At 37.6% G+C, this 16,141-nt stretch overlaps 1 protein-coding gene across 1 annotated transcript in view; it reads left to right on the top strand.

Moving 5' to 3' along the window:
* LOC148726952 (uncharacterized) overlaps positions 1-7,268 on the top strand; it is a 33,530-nt gene extending 26,262 nt beyond the window's left edge. Inside the window, exons 2-3 of the transcript XR_015989637.1 lie at positions 4,695-4,761; positions 5,839-7,268. The gene's annotated coding sequence lies outside the window, so the exon portion shown is untranslated. The remainder of the gene's footprint in view (positions 1-4,694; positions 4,762-5,838) is intronic.
* Positions 7,269-16,141: the final 8,873 nt, after the last annotated feature.

The raw sequence follows: 16,141 nt of genomic DNA, 5'->3' as shown, positions 1-16,141 counted from the left end.
AATGAAATAAATAGGGTGAATTAGACCTGAGGATAACTGTATGATAAACGATGTGCCATTTGAAGTCACTACAGCAAAGAAAGAATCTTAGCTGAGTTAAGAACGTTCTTCCCGAATTGAAAGTTTTCGTTACAAAATTCACGGAAATTGGTTGGGCTGGAAACTGTTTGCAAATTAAAACAACTAAGTCGAGAAAAAGGTAATTCTTTGATATTTCAGCTAATATTGTGCCTTAAAGTCATTTCTAAACACCTAAAGACTGTCAGCAATACCAATGTTGAGGTCGAAATAGATTTAATTATAGATCGAGCACCAATTCTTAACACATCTTCCAGCAATCAGACTAGATCACCTGTTCCAGGCATCACTGTTTTTTAGGCGTTGGATGAAGGAGAGCGTCACCAAGATGCCTTGCATTCAAGGAGAGTTATCCAGCCATGCTAAAGAAACACGCGCAGGCTGTATCGCAGAATTAGTAAAGTATTTTTGTGAACAACTTCTTAGCTAACCCTTTTCAGCTTTCTTTGTTACAAAAATTATCATTTCGAGGAAGATTTCCAAAATGTTGCAAAGCGGCGGCCTCGTCAAACTGCCAAAATGGCACGGCATACTGTTCAGGATTTTCTGTAAATTTGTGGTTTGCTTTCAGAGACTTAAGAACGAGTCTTTAAAAAAATCAAACATCTTTGGAAATGAAAATTTTCACCCCCCCTTCAAAATTTACATGCAGTTAGGCACTTAGGGGGGTGCACAAAAATGCCCTCTTTAAAGGTTGCAGCACTCTTGTTGCCATGGCAACAACGGCTGCTTGTTCGAGGCCTAGAGCCTCATTTTTTTGAGTTATTTTTTTAAAAAAAATAACTATATGTTAGCGTATAGATTGGTGTATTGTGGTGTAGTGTAATCTGATCAGCGCAATTTGGTGTATCTCCAAGCAATCTGATTGGCGCATCTTTTTTTTGGTGTATCTCAACGCGATGTGATTGGCCCAATTTTTTGGTGTATCACAAACCAATCAGATTGTAGTATTTTTCGCTGTCGCACCAATCAGAGCGTTCTTGCTAATTTGTGGTTTGACAGGTCTTCAAATTTCAGCGAATCAACGCTTGAGTCGGTGAGAGCGGTTCGCGAATTAAGGAAATGTATCAGTCGTGTTGGGAAAGTGGTGGAGTTGTGATCGTTGTACGTCTATGCTTATTCTTCCTTCTGAAGGAGACTGAGTGGAACATGAGAAAAATTTTGAATCAAAGATTACTTCAGATGTTGATAGGAGCAGTTAATCAGCGATTCCAATTTTGAATTTCGCGTAAGGAACGAGGTAAGATGACATCTACAAGAGTCGTAAGATCATCTGTTCAGTGCAATGGCTCATGTCCTTCGTGAGGATTTTATCGCTATGATCTGTCTGGATTTGAAAGGTCGTCAGAGAACTTTTTCTACCGATTAGCGAGTTAAAACGTGCATGTTTTGTGTACCGCTCCTTCACTTACGACGCATACACCGTCAGCTGGAGGCCTAACACGAATTTAGCGCTATAGCGTGTTGTTTCGGAAAGGCTAGTTTTACTGACTCTGGTAAATCTTGCGCAAGATATTTTCGTAAATCATATTTGATTGATAATCTTTTTTTTTTTGCCATATGGTTGTTCTTTTAACAGCGGTTGAAACGACCACCAAGTTACATTTACTTTCTGCGTCGACTGCCATGTTACATATCCGTTTCTTTGCTTCTAAAAGTTCTCCATGAATTAAATATTGTTTAAACGATACTTTCCCGTTACAATTGCGTGTTACTTTTTACTCGCCAGTATGGATTAGATTTTTTTAGATGAAATGCCATTTTCCAGTAAACAACGCACATAAATCTACCTCAATGAAAAATATTTCACAAGGGACAGAATGGTACCGTCGGTTAATTTTCCACGCAACTCTCACGTGCTTAGACATTTTCTACCAATAAAATCCGCTTATAGCTAACCTGGACTTTACCCCATTGCGTGTCAATTTCCTGTAAACAACCTGCATTTTATCACGTATTTCGCACGCAAAGGGCGAAGTCCAGATAGGCAACAACCAATCAAGTAGCCCACCTTATTATCCTTCGAAGAATGATACTTTCTCTTAGTTCAATCTACTTTCACTTGTTTGAAAATATCTTTGTCCAGAGGCTGTAAGAGATAAAATAGACCTTTCCACTGCAAAATTATATGGAAGAGTATTTTGAGGCAACCATCTGTTACTGAACAAGAAGCTACACGGAGCCTATATTTGGGCCGGATTTGTGGATCAGCGGATTGAATTAAATTGGTTCGAATTGAGGGCTTTGCTGTTTTAGCAAAATCGTTGTCGAGTGCTTTTCATGATTTGTTAACATGGAGAGTTATGGAGACTAAGACTTCGGAACAAGTTGATGCCATCCAGGACAATTTGGAATTACTAAAATTGCCGGAGGAAAGGCGGGATCACTCAATAAAAAGTTGTATTTGAACACGATGACTTTATTTACAAGGATTTTTCTTTCTTACATCTAATAACAAACCTTTCAAGTTTTTTGCCTCGGAACGATATATCACAGAAGGCATTTTATAAACCTCAAGTTTTTTGACTGATTGAAATTAAAGGTATGTGGCAGTGACTTCCACAAGTTTTTTTTTTTTTGGTCAGAAAAGTACAATTGTTTGGTTCGCAATATTTATTTACGGATGGTTTCAATCGCCAACGTTTACATAAAATGGTTGTATTACTGTTCCCAAGGGTTGTTGTTTTCATCAGTACGTTACCAATAGTAGTGATTCACAGTATTAGGTTTGTACTTTAAATAAATATATTTAAGTTCACTCGAAAGATGAGTATAAACTGTAACTAGCTTATCGTTGATGCGCGGCCAGTACTTGAAATCTGACCGACACTCGATGCCAAAACTCAACCTCGTTCCCTGGATATGCCACCACATTACTTTACGCCGATTAAAAACTGCACGCTATTGTGCGTTTTCTTGCACAGGAAAAACCAAACAGAGTTTCTCATTCTGGCCCTTAATGGTCAGAATAATAACTAGGACTTTGTCTCTGACGAAGGACCGGCAATAAGCACAATTTTAACCTACGAGCAGGTTGTTGGTTAGTCTCGTCATGCAATGTTGGAGAGAGAGATAGCGTTACGTGACAAGTTCAAATTAGGACTGTGGAGGGGACTGCAGGAAGCGTTGTACCAATGCAGTTTATTTTTTCCAAAAATTATTCAGACACCAGCATCAGTTATATAGTGTCCCATTTCAACCTACGTATCCAAAAAAATAACTCCTGCATGCGTAGCATGCCTATTTTCATAGAAAGACATCACAAAAAGTGTAAAATGTTATTTCTCTATCTCAAGCTAAATACAACATTACATAGTAACATCATTCATGTTCACTTTGATACATTCAGGTTTCCCTGGGAATGAATGTGAACACACCAGTGGATCGTTTATCTCGGTACAGTTTCAAATTAAGCAAAGTATTTTTATTCACGGGTGAATCTATTTTATACTTTGACTAACGCTGAAAACGATTGAAACTCGAGTCAATAAACCTTTGAAAGCGAAGGTAGAAACCATTCAAATGAAGAAAATGAAAGATCAAAACGGACGCAACAGACCGTAACCCAAGAAAATAAGTTTTTAGCTCATTCAACATTCAGTGTATTATGCCAAATATGTAGTGTAATGAGCACAAAATACTCTATAATGAGGTACAATGAGTTAGACAGCTGATAAAAACTGGCAGATGATCCTGGTTGCCTTGTCAGCAATCATTTTTGGTTGGTAGATTTAAGTAGAAGGTTTTGAAGAGTTTGTACTTGTAGCTGAGACAATAATAATTCCGTATACTTATGTTAGAAAGAAAGCTCACCAGTCCATCATTGAATGTGACATAGGTTGAGATATCTTAAGAAGTTTGCAGGACTATCTGTGCAACAACTTTTGTGTTACATAATGATATAAGAGTTGTCACACTGCAATTGTTGTAGGTGAAGATGTCCTCTTCAGTTTCAGTTGTAATTGCTTTGTAACATGCAACACAGCATGTTTTCTTGATATTTACATCTATTATTTGGCTAGGTATGGTGTTGTTCTTTATCTGAGGGTTCTCCAAGTTTACATTGGTGATGTTGTCGATTTCTTTTATCACTGTTGACTGATTGGTGTTTACTTACTTTTCAACAAACTTTTGGACAGTGACATTTGTGAAATAGTACGATTTTCCGGAGTGAACCTCATCAATTTTGTCTTCCCACAAATCCAGTTTAATGAAATTGGTGTGATTACTGACTAAGGTGTCGCAGTTGTAGGAAGTTCGTCCTTCTTTAACTATGGACTACTTGTTTTCTTTTTTCATTAAAATTTTTACTTTTAAATCTACAGTTTTGTTGACTTGTACTCGTAAAGCTTGCTTAACAGTACATAGGTGGTTGACCATAGGTGGTTATCTTGGCTTGAATTGTTCTATTTCGGTGTCTTTATACACTGTGAACTCATTTGACGTTGAAGAAAGTCATGTCTTGTTAAGTTTTGCTTTGAGTTTAATAGGGCTCTTCTTCTTGTAAGGTGTTTCAAGGGTTTTCCTTTTCTTTGGTAAATAACAAACCATCTGTACTGTTTCTGAGCTATCAGTTTGTAGGTCGAATTTGAAATAGTTTGTTTTCCTATTCGAAGAGGTTATATTAACCTTGTCAAAGAGTGGATGTAGCCATGAAGAGCTGAAATGACTGGAAAACGTGTTGTAAGTATTAGTCCGAATGATTTACTAGTACATTGTTTATGTGACCAGGCTCACAATATTGTGCATGACATTGCAATTTTTTTTGTTATAATTTTAGAATTATATCTTCAGAAACTATTTCCTATGATAATCAAATTATCATACACACAGGATTTGCATCATGAATTTCCTTTAAGTCGCACCATCACACCTAACTATTTCCTATGATAATCAAATCATCCTAAACACAGGATTTGCAGCTAAATTTCCTTTAGAATGATCACACCTAACTTTCAAAATTTTAGAGAATATCCTGCTATTGTTCGATTCCTTATAAAAGAAGTACATGCAGGTAGTTAGTGTAACTCAGTAGTTCAGAGTGTCAAGACCAGCACTTACAAGCTCAGAACCTCTTGGTCACAATAAAAGTAACTCCAGTACATGTAACCTCAAGTTAGTGACCCATTTTACTGAGGATTTGGTATGTCACATTTGACCTATTATTGTATGTCTTACAGTTTGAGTTCAAGAATAATATGGTTCATGTGTACTTATCTCAATCCAATTGTTTAGTCTTTGCTTGAATCCTTATATTAGTTGATTCATGTTCAAAATGTGTCAAGATTGCATTCAGCTTTCAGAACATTGCATTTATCTGTATACTTGACTTAAAGGTCAATGGTGAAATCAGATATTTCACTACAGTCTTCATTGTTTAGTCCATCAGTAATGACAGATGTTGTCCTGTCACAGAATGAGATTTTGCCAGTCTTCCTAGTTTTAAGTCCAAGGAAAATATGAAATTGTGATTGAAATTAGTCTTATCTAATGTTTTGTTGTTTTGAGCTATTTTTTTTTATCAGTATTGACTTGTTTTCAGTCATTTCAAGTCTAGCCCACCATTCAATAGTTCTATGTTTGGTTAATAGGATTAAGTGTTTTAAGGGTCACACAATGATTACTGTTCTGTCATGCAATGCTTTCAAATTGTGTTAGTGCCTTGCTATTGTATGACAATCGATTGTATTTTTAACTAATTGTTTTATTTCATTATTTTAAATTATTAATTTGCAATTTGTCATTTATTATTTCTTTTAGCTTGCAATCACCCTTTCTTTTTATCAGTATTATTTCTTTTGTACTTTCTTGTATAAATAAATTTTATTGTGGCTATATATAAGTCTGTCTCGTTGTTCAAATAACAACATCAGAACCTGCCTCAGTCACATTTACAATGTGAATAGTGTATTAGATTTTATGTTCAAGGAATGGAATTGTTTTAGGTCACTGCAACATACAAATGAATTCTACGAGTTTTGAAATTTTTTGGATGTAAGTAGAAACTAGATTATGTCATAAGAATGTACGACATGCACATGTGCGTTTATTACATATTGTTTTGTGGTAGTGAGCAAGGGATCTGTAATTGTAATCAAAATGAATAAACATGTAACCATAATATACAAGAAAGTGCATTTTGCTAGTAAAGCACGATAGAATGTATGTAAAAGTTTTATAGTTCTTCAATGCACATACGTTATTTTTTCATTAGATGATATGCCACTTCCAGTTTGTATTGACAAATAGCATGAGCACTCAACTGAAAGAAAGAATAAACAAAAAAAATATTGTAACTTATTTGTAGATGTAGATGTTTCATTCTTGTGTCTAAAGGGAAAGAAAAGATTATATTGAAGATAAACAGTAACTTGTGGAAAAGAAATAGTAAAGATTACTTAATGTTTATGATGTTTTAACAACTCTCAGGGTAAGGATGTTTAATTGATTGTTAGTAACTGTTATAGTTGTATGGTACCATTTCACAGAAAGTTGTTTTTGTGTTATTGTGTTTGTTGGTAATACAAAAAATGTAAAGTGTGTAAATGTTACTTTTATAGTGGTCATGCCCTTAGCTTCGAGATAGCTAGTTTACAGGCACGCCACTGAGAGAAAGGAAACAAACAATTTTAAATGAAAATAACATGAGTAAAAATTCCAACTGAAAGTTGGCTATATGCAAAGCATATAGAGGGTTTGACTTTGGGACCACTGAACACAAATTCATGTAGTGGCTGGGAGGAGGATTCAAACCCTGGACCACCGGATACTAGTCCAGCACCCTAACCAATAAGTCATGCTCACCTCCTTGCAAGGGACAAAAAAGAAGGGAGGTGAATTTTTACTTACCCAGATTGTGATGATTCTGGTTTTTCTGACTGCACTGTGGTTATTCTAAAAAAGCCAATAACATTACAATCAATTTAATCACAGAATTTGTAATACGTATGATGCACGATCCTCGCAGTAGAGAGCGCTATTTATGCAATAGCGAAAATCAGACCTGAAAAAAACCAGGCCTGTACGGTATTCGAACCACTGACCTCTGCGATACTAGTGCAGTGCTCTACCAATTGAGCTAACAAGCCAACTGGGAGCAGGCCGTTAAGTTGATTCGTAATAAACCCGTGATGATAAATCAGGTACAATGAATATATGAAGTTCATATATTTTGGCTTCAAACGGATTGGTTCGAATCCCGTACAGGCCTGATTTTTTTCAGGTCTGATTTTCGCTATTGCATAAATAGCGGTCTCTACTGCGAGGATCGTGCATCATACATATCTACAACCGCAGTTGAAAATATATGAACTTCATATATTCATTGTACCAAGTAACTTTTCATGTAATTTGGGTTGAATTATAGCTCCTCTTGAGTGGACAAGTCGAAACGACATAACGACACGACGAAACGACGAGACGACATGACGAAACGACGAAACGACAAAACGACGAACCGATGTAATCGGTGACGAGTCGGACTCGTAAAACGATAAGTCGAAGAGGCCAGCCGACGAATCGAACTGACAATACGGCGAAACGAACTCACGAAGCGATGAGTCGACTTTTAAAACGGCGACTCGAACTGGAAGTTCGACGAGTCAACTCGGAAAACAACGACTCGACTAGAAGTAACGGAGTGCGGAAACGACGAAACGCCATAACGAAACGACGAATCGAACATTTTGTCCAGGATCATGAGAAGAAGTATTTGTTGAATTGTTCTGTGAGGGTATATCAAAGGATAATGAAATTGAAGTATAGAGCAAGTCGGTAGTTATCAATGTTTTCTTGTAATAGACCCATGTGTCTTTATAAGAGTCAGACACACGTATCAAACTGCTGTGTAACTTTATTTAATCTTACCCTCTTCGTATTAAACTTACAAACATTCTTTGTAACTCTTGTAACCTTCACATAACGACGTAGCCAAGATGAATTCGGTATGCTTGGACGAATGCGGTACGTAAACAATTTCCTTCAGTTTTCTGCTCTTTCTTCTGAGACGTTTCAGAGTAGTTTCTGGTATTCTACTGGGTTCTCGATCACGTCTAAATACACGGTCGTGTTTACATGTAAACATAATATGAGATAGCTCGTTTGATGTAGCAGGTTTCGCCTTTTATTACACGACTCGGGCAGTCAGAGGGCCAATAACTAAAATCAACCAATCAAAATGCTTTATTGCCGGTCAATATTCTCTCACTATTGGACCGGGAATTGTCCCGAATGGTCCCGAATGATACCGCACTTGTGTCCCTTTGAACTTCAGTCGTATAATAAATCTCTTATTAACCAAGCTTGCTCGGGACCGTACTGGAAGAATATCGGCCCTCGGTCCTTTTTGTACGGACCTCGCCGCGCTCGGTCCGTCAAGACCGCGGGCCGATATTCTCCCAGTACGGCCCTCGCGCTTGGTTAATAAGATATATAATCTATTCCTCAATAGAAGGTTCACTCGTAAAGTATTGCTCGTAAATTGTTCTCGTACAGTTCGGGGACTGACTCGTTCTCACAACGCTCCACAATTTTAAGTGTGGGTCTACCGCGAACGGTGTGTATCTTTGGGGTTTATTCTACGCATGCGCGTACACTTCACGCATGCGCTGTATTGGAACTGCGTTTTGTTACTAAATGCGAAAAAAAAAAAAAAAAAAAAAAAGAAAAAAACCAAGCCGAATTTATACCTCGGGCGTTTCCTTCGGAAAGCCCGAGTAAAAAGCGGCAAGAAAAACGACGCCTCGAAGCAACATAATAGGAAATCAAGATGACATAAATAACCTGGTTTCTTGGAGTGGACTAAATCACATGAGCTTCAATACCAAGAAATGCAGGTTAATGCAGATTTCCAGTAATCGCTCCCCTATTCTTTCTCCTCTACAACCGGGTGGTACCACCCTGGACGTTACAGCTGAATTTCCAGATCTTGGCTTGCTAACTAACCACAAGCTGTCCTGGAACTCTCACATAGATAAGATATCCAGTAAGGCGAACAAAGTGCTTAGTTTGATAAGGAGGAATTGCAGAGATTTGAAGGATGTTTCAACACTAAGAACTCTTTATTGTGCTCTGGTTAGGTCACAGCTGGAATATGGGTCTGTTGTTTGATCACCTTTCACTGCGAAAAATATTACTAAATTGGAAAGAATACAGCGTCGTGCAACAAAGTTCATTCTGAAATCTGATGATGACTATGAAGTTCGTATCTCTAAACTTAATTTACTGTCTTTAGAGCATAGACGATTTCTTTTTGATGTACTCTTTGTTTATAAAGCTTTGAACGGATACATTACCTTAGACATGTCTACATATGACCAATTCTACTCTGACTGATAGGTAACCCCTAAGAGGTAAAGACAGCCTTACTTTAAAGAAGAACTATGCTCAAACAAACGCGTTTAAACTTAGTTTTTTCAATCGTATTGTGGATATGTGGAACTCGCTTCCATTTCACGTCAAATCAGCATCTAGCATTCCAATTTGTAAGCATGGTGTGATAATTTTTTTATTGAATAACTTAGAGGCCATTTCATTGTAAATTGTAGTTTTATATCTTCTTTGTCCTTGTAAATTTATTATATATATCCTTTCATTAGCTGGGTGGTCTGTCCAGCATGGGGTCTTTAACTCTTTTACGGACTATCCCTATGGCATTTCTTTTTCGTTTTTTTTTTCCTTTTTCTCTCTCTTTTGTTTACTTTGTTGCCATTAAATTGCTATTTTAGACCAATTTCAATGTATTTCAACGTGAGAGACTGGTAGCGAAACTTGAACACCCAAGCGAGGCTCCGGGGAACAAAATTCATTCGAATCAAGCTTTGGTTGTTCACATCTTCGAGCAGAAACTGCTTTCTTGGGTTATTATCGTTTTTCTAGTCTGAATTCGTAGTTTCTTCGAGTTGAAAGTAAATCGAAGTAATCATCGTTGTCATGGCCACGTCGGAAAAAAAAGGTGAGATCAATCTACAATACTTTCAGCGTCAAGAGTTGCCGTGGTTGCGAACCTTCCTTCAAGGAAGAGGGATACAAACATCCTCGGAAGGAAAGTGTGAAAGAAAGGCCGAGTTGGTTGAGCTTGCGTTTAATGCTCACTTAATGAGGCTCCCGAAAGTGACTGAAGGGGAAAGTGAAAATGAAAATCATATCATGGCCGAATCACTTGCCACAGACGAGGGTATGCCAGACCCTGCATCCATATTGAAATCGAACTGGAGTAGGAACCTCTCGATAGTTCCAGAAGTCACCTTCCCAGATATATGCAACTATCTTCTGGGGAAGGCCAACGAGTACTCTGAAGAAACCTATTTCATCAGCTGTCAAGTCTGTTTGACATGCCGTAGAACATTTACCTTTCGGAAGCGTAGTATCAGAATCGTTCGAGTTACTTTTCGATGATGCTTGTTCCTGGCTACAAAAGTGCGAGTGATCACGGTTTACTGAAATCGCATCAGCGCTAAAATCCACGCAAGTCTCATTGGAGTCCTCATCGAGCTTTCTGGGACAAACTTTCTTGGCTTGCAGTTGTTCATCACACTGTGCCTTCCCATCGGCAAGACGTTTCGAACGTGAACTCACAGTATTAGTAGATTTCGTTGGATCAAAGATAATCGGATAGCAGTCTGAACGTACACTTTTTCTACCAGAAATTGAAATCTCGATGTCGCTTTCCTTAAAATACAAGGAACAAATTCGCGGATCGCCCAGTGCCTTGAATTTTTATCTGCTCGCTTACACAAAATTCCCACTTCTTATGCTCATTGGGCCTTGTAGGAAAGCAAAAATAACTGAGATCCGATCTTTTCTTACTCCCATTGCGGCAAAGCGCAAAAGCACAATACTTTACCATGCCACACGAAGATGAACGGCAATGGACCAAAAAAGACCGAGAATTTTCCCTATTTATCAATCGCACATGGCTATCCTTGCAGTGTTTGCAGTGGTGTGTTTGTTTTTATTATTCGCGCCGTATTCCCCGAAGCCTCGCCTTGGTGTTTCGTCACCAGTCTGTCACGTTGAAACTATTCACCTCAGTGTCGGTGGTTAGTGGTGGATATTTACCGAGCCGCGAAGCGGCGAGGTAAATATTCACCGCTAACCACCGACACTGAGGTGAATAGTTGTTTTAGTATATACTAAAACAGTGAGATAATATACACCACCAAAAATTGATTTTAATTCATACATTCCAGCAACGATTCCAACATTTTCCCGCGCGTAACGATCCAACGCGGCTCGGATCGCGGTAAGTGATTTTTTGTTGTAAAACCTGCCGTTTCGTTTTTTCCCCGACAGATAAAATTTCTGACGACATTTGTTTAGCTCTGGTGCCGACATTTCTTCGAATGGTGTTGCAAACTCTTTCTGTATTTGAAACCATTCTGTAAAAAATACCATTTAACTTTGATTTTCAAGTGAACAAGTGAGGTTACGCAAGATTAATTTGCATTTGTAAACAAAACCTTTTTCATTGGTTTTTATCGATAAACTCCCGGTTACCATTACCTTTAAACACGGCCAAACCAAATTTAGTCGCTTTCTGTGTTTTCAGGGACTGCTGCGTCGTTATTTGAGTGATTTCTTCGCTTGTCACGGATGCAAACCGGCACGCCATTTTTTCCCGAGTTGCTCGGAGGTAAATAGCAAAGGATATTCGGAGTTTGACTAGCCAATCATTATATAATATTAGTATATAATATTAGTATATAATTTATTTTAATTAGTATATACTAAAACAGTGGATAGCGTTGAAGGCGCGCTCTGATTGGCTAGTCAAACTCCGAATATCCTTTGCTATTTACCTCCGAGCAACTCGAGAAAAAATGGCGTCCCGGTTTGCATACGTGACAAGCGAAGAAATCACTCAAATTAACGACGATGGTGTATATTATCTCACTGTTTTAGTATATACTAAAACAGCTATTCACCTCAGTGTCGGTGGTCAGCGTTGGATATTTACCTCGCCGCTTCGCGGCTCGGTAAATATCCATCACTAACTACCTCCACTTCGGTGAATAGTTGTTAATTAACCATGCGAACGACTCAAACTCCGTGTTTGCGCGGCAAAACCTAGCGCATGCGTAAACGGTACTTAGCTCTGTCCTCGTAAACTCGTCTGTAATCTCGTAAACACTTAGACTCGACTGAGAGTCTGAGCATAAATTGCAACTTGTCAGCGGTAGTATATTAATCCATGGCAACAATAGCAATTTCTACGACTCGCGCGAAAACCATCACAAAGTGGAGATTTTAAACACAGCAGTACAGCAAATGGAACAGGGATCTCATCACAATCAATTCCCAACAATGTAGCTTTTTTCAGGGAATCTTTTACATGCTCGAACGTTATTTTGGCTTTGTTCATTTCATATACTTGCAGTTTTATCAACTGAAAAAGTGAACTTGACATTACCATGTAAATGGTCAACTTGACATGCGATCAAACATTGTCCTTCAGCTGAAATCTTACTCAGGAATGAAATTTTGTCAGTGTCTGTCGATGCACCTAAAAAATTCAATCTTTTGTTTACTTTGGTCAGCTACTATGTGTATCAATCAGCACAACCTACTTCGGGTAAATCTGATTGGTTTCTAGTATGATCTATTGTTGCTGAGCCTACCAGTGGTTTACATTTGTACTTGAATGATTACTTTTGCACCAGTGATACATGAAAAAGACGCCTGGCTGTTTTCAGCCAATTTTTCATGTATATCAGTATTGTGATGAGTTAGCCAAAACCAAACAAATAACTGAAAAGGAGTTGTAGTCTGCCAAATAAGTGCCTAATACAAATGTATTAATTGTTACCAAGTTTAAATATCAAATTGAATGCTCATCTGAACCATTATAAAGAGAATTTCCGAAGACAGCCAAGCTTACAGGAAGTCAAGAAATGTTAAGGTCTGAACAATTCTGGGCATTACTTTGAAAACATAATAATGATAATAATAATCACATTTCAGTTGTAACATTAAACTACTAGGAAGCAGTGAAATATAAGTATTGTAGAAAATAATTTGTGAAAACCAAAACATCACGTCATTCCACATTTAACAATTATTCCACGAGCGCGCGTTGGATATGAGATGATAGATAGCCAACGAGGCGCGTACGGCCGAGTTAGCTATACTCATCTCATATCCAACAAGAGCGAGTGGAATAATTGTGTTGTTAAGAAAAACGCCCCCAAGATATTAGACAGATCTTCTCGACTTTATTTTGTAAGAAGAAACCGGATATTACAATGTACAGATATTAGATTATGGTATATTGGCTCATATACCATAATGGCTAAGCCAATAAAAATTCTTGAATTGCATTATCCAATAATCCAGTTTTTAATGATTTGTGTTATCCAAACACTTGTTTTAATACTGGCAAGTAAAATACTTTTAAATAGAACATCTTAAACATTAAACTCCAAAAATGATCTTTAAAACGTGATAAGATATCCTTTGTTTTTACGAAATTGTCATAAATGCCAATCCTTGACCGGTATTGTACAATCGAGATTCCCATATTAACTTTTGTCGTTTTGAAATATACCTCCGTGAATTGTCAACAGTGCCAGGAGAGTGCAACCACAATGCAACCTATTTCACTTTACGGCACTTTCAGGAGGCTTCAGACAGTTTCAAGCACTTTCAAACTCTTTCAGAGACTCAGTGGTGCAACCTGCACCGATAGATCAAACCGATAGTTGTTGGCTTGCGAGAGTATTAAGACTCCTTTCAGTGTAATAAGAATTATTTATTATTATTGATTTATAATTATTGATTTTTAATTATTGATTTATTATTAATTTATTATTGATACATATGTGAGTTTTTATTTTGCTAATCTAATATATAATACATTATTATGTGTTTTATCTTATTGTTAATTTATTATAGTAGGTCCACATCAGCTGTAAAGTTGCCTTTTTTCCGTTTTTGACCCGCTTTACTAAATGAAGTTATGTATGCATGTATGTATGTATGTATGTATGTATGTATGTATGTATGTATGTGTAGTACAACTCGTAGCGAAGATTCAAGCTGCTAATTGTTGTCCTTTAAGGGCGTAAGAGCTCTTGCGCAAGCTGCAGTTCTAACACAAGCCGAATCTGGATGCGTTGGCTTGTTTGAGGAGCACTAACTCGTTATGCGATCATCTGAAAAAAATTACTCGAAACCACGCTTACATCCAGGATGGCTGACTCAGACTAATACTCCTCACGACACTAGACCAATACGCCTTACGACGCTAGACCATGTGACATGCGTTTGACTCTCTTGGATAAATAAATAAAAAAAGTAATAAATCCGATCGTGCCATAATGTGGCTGCCCTCCGCTACCTTACGGAGTGTGTTAGTGTAAACAATTTCGCCACGTATTGATTTCCTGATCGAACACGTTGATAATTAGTAGGTTGGAAAATAGTGAATGCCAGAATTCGGAACTGGAATACTTGGAATACCCGGAATTCCCGGAGTGACCGAAAAATTATAAATTCTAAAAAATAATAAATTAATTAATAATTAAAAATAACAAATTTTTGTGTAGGTAATCATATGATTTCGAGTGCAATTTGGAATAGATAAGCACGAGTAAATTTTTTCAAAGACTAACAAAACTGCATCTGACCAATCAGAATGTCTGATTTGTTACTTTCTTTGCACTGAATTAACTCTTTAATGCATGGAATTAACTCTCTTCACTGAATTAACTGAAAACTGCATTCATCTTTACCAATCAGAACTGAGAAATTTTTTCAAGTATATTATTAATAAATAAATAGTTTCTTTAATACGTTAGATTAACAAACTCAGACTTATTCAAAATCGCTAAAAAGAAGAAACATTTTTGAGGCAAAGGGACGACTTTACACCACAGGTAAAGTAATTCAACGTTTACTTATCATTGATTTATATACATAGTCAGCAATATATCATCATAGGTGAGGCAAACGGTAAAACTGGTACATTCACTCTAAAACAACAGTCGGCTACACAAACATATTGTATGGGCTTCCTGTGGTAACACGTGCGGTGCCAACAGTCAACCGTAAAATAGGAAAAATTATAAAAAAAAAAATTAATATAAAATTAAAAAGGAAAACAAAAGCGAGGAATCTATCGTATGAAGTCTTCTTTCCTTTATTCCGTAGCTTCTTTGTCGTTTACGGTTCATTTAACGCTGTTTTGGCGACCTTCTTTGCAACGCGTGCGGTGCTACCGGTCAACTGAGTTTTTTTACACACTGTTTTGGGCTTGCTTTGCCATCACTGCAAAGCAAGCCCAAAACAGCAGAAATCGCCAAAAAACACAACGAACACACAAGGAATGAGTAGGTTTTATTAATCTAACCTGTAAAATGTTGTTATTTCGGAACATTTAGTGTTTTAAATGGACCATATTTTGTTGCCAATACTATTCCTCATAACGCATTCTAATTCTCCAACCGGGTTGCTTACGTAACTTAACACCCCGTTACACAACGCGTGACGCTTTCAAGAAATAATCCTTCGCTTTTGCTCGAGGCGTGAATTTGGGACACCTGTGGAGTAGGCATTCTTGTAGCCTGTGTACAGCCGCCTCATCCCCTCAAAAAAATCGGGAAGGGATGGGGCGGTTGTACATAGGCTAGCATTCTTGATGTGCGCGAGTATCGCGAGAATTTAAGCGAAATCATCGATTGGAGTTCATTGGAATACGGCCGAACGCTGAAAACGAATTGAATGAGCAAACGGCAAACAGATGCATTGATTTCTCGGACAGTAACAAATATTTCCCGCCCTTGCGAATTTTGACCATTCAGTTGTCTAACAGTCAACCGTAACATGTATCTTTCCTTTCCATTTCCGGTGTTTTAACATCCTCCTTTTGACAGATTTCGTGAAGTATACCATGTTGCAGGAGCGATCGGCCATGCGTAAAAAGGAGGCATCAGATATTTTGTAGAATGTGATATACAGGTTAGACCCAGTTCAAACGTCGAATTTCACATGTGCCGAACTCAACTCCTATTTTAGTCGACTAAAATAGTTAAATACGGCATTCGATTCAAACGTCGAATTTAACTCT

This window comes from Stylophora pistillata, chromosome 7, assembly GCF_964205215.1.
Source record: "Stylophora pistillata chromosome 7, jaStyPist1.2, whole genome shotgun sequence".
Lineage (NCBI taxonomy): Eukaryota > Metazoa > Cnidaria > Anthozoa > Scleractinia > Pocilloporidae > Stylophora > Stylophora pistillata.
Note: the sequence above shows the minus strand (reverse complement) of the source record. Positions and strands in the feature narration are given on the sequence as shown.